Source organism: Fulmarus glacialis, unplaced genomic scaffold (genome assembly GCF_000690835.1).
Source record: "Fulmarus glacialis isolate BGI_N327 unplaced genomic scaffold, ASM69083v1 scaffold5813, whole genome shotgun sequence".
NCBI lineage: Eukaryota > Metazoa > Chordata > Aves > Procellariiformes > Procellariidae > Fulmarus > Fulmarus glacialis.
This window is the reverse complement of record NW_009200925.1, coordinates 7,455-8,813: the sequence shown is the minus strand read 5'-3', so window position 1 is coordinate 8,813 and position 1,359 is coordinate 7,455. Positions and strand designations below refer to the sequence as shown.

Genomic DNA, 1,359 nt, shown 5'->3' with positions numbered 1-1,359 from the left:
CTTCCCATCGGCAGGCAGGTGTTCAGCCATCCCCAGGAAAGCAGGGCTCCATCACACGTAATAGTTACTTGGGAAGACAAACGCCATCACTCCGAACGTCCCCCCCTTCCTTCTTCTTCCCCCAGCTTTACATACTGAGCATGACGTCATATGGTATGGAATATCCCTTGGTCAGTTGGGATCCGCTGTCCCAGCTGTGTCCCCTCCCAACTCCTTGTGCACCCCAGCCTACTCGCTGGTGGGGTGAGGTGAGGAGCAGAAAAGGCCTTGACTGTGTGTAAGCACTGCTCAGCAGTAACGAAAATATCTGTGTTATCAACACAGATATCAACACAACACTGTGTTTCCAGCACAAATCCAAAACATAGCCCCATACTAGCTGCTATGGAGAAAATTAACTACCCCAGCCAAAACCAGCACAGATAGTTTTTGTGTACCCTTTGTGAGATCACTAGCTAACCTTGTGTGGCTACAGGCTTCTACAAAAGGGTACTGTTTGTCTGTTTTCATCTTGGATGTTGAAATAGGACAGTATGTCTCTTGCAATAATTCTTTTTAGTTCTAAACTTATCAAGGCATTATCTAGATTCTAATTAGTATTCTGGTTTGTTTAAAAGGACTATATTATTGCTGCATGTTCTCAATTCTTCTGTACAGCTTTTATAATGTGTTACATGTGGTAATGAATCATAATGTAGGAGGCTTTCCAGTAGCACATGTACTCATAATTACAAGGTCAATTATTAGATGCATTCGGGCAGAAAAGAGAGTCCTCTGAACTAAATAAAAATAATTCCAGTTTACACAGGTTGGGTGGGTAAGAGTTTTTATTGTTGTATTTCTTGGAAATAAAAAGAATTTTTATACATTACTACATTTCAGCTAGAGTAGTTCATGCCTTGGTACCCCTCAGTTGATCAACTCTTTACACTTTACCATAAATATGGTGAGGATGACAGAATATATGTACGTACATATAGTGGCTTCCAGGCCCGCCTCTTCTAAGCTTACTAGCTATCTCCTGAATTCCAGAGGTGTCGAATGGGCTACTTGCCTTGCCATTATAGGCTAGATGTGGTTCTCTAATGGACTAGTTGATACACCAAAAAGTAAAGAAGGTCTAGAAGTATCACTTTCATACTCTAAAAAATATAACCAAGGAAAATATTGTTAATGGTGGGATTTTTAAAGCCAGAGTAGGGTCATGTTTGTAAACTTGTGAATTTATTGTGGTTTGTAGAAATTCACATTTTGTGGAGATCTGTGGTGGTTTTTCGCTTCGTATTTTACAGAAATGTAATCTGATACAGTCATTATGAAAAACTAGTGAGAGTAGTTGCTTTTCAGTAACAAAAATAA

The 1,359-nt window shown here is 39.8% G+C and overlaps 1 protein-coding gene across 1 annotated transcript in view; it reads left to right on the top strand.

Moving 5' to 3' along the window:
• The window catches only part of LOC104073830 (zinc finger RNA-binding protein-like), a gene marked incomplete at its 5' end in the record, with an annotated part of 9,770 nt that overhangs the window by 996 nt on the left and 7,415 nt on the right, over window positions 1-1,359 (top strand). The gene's annotated exons all lie outside the window — the stretch shown is intronic.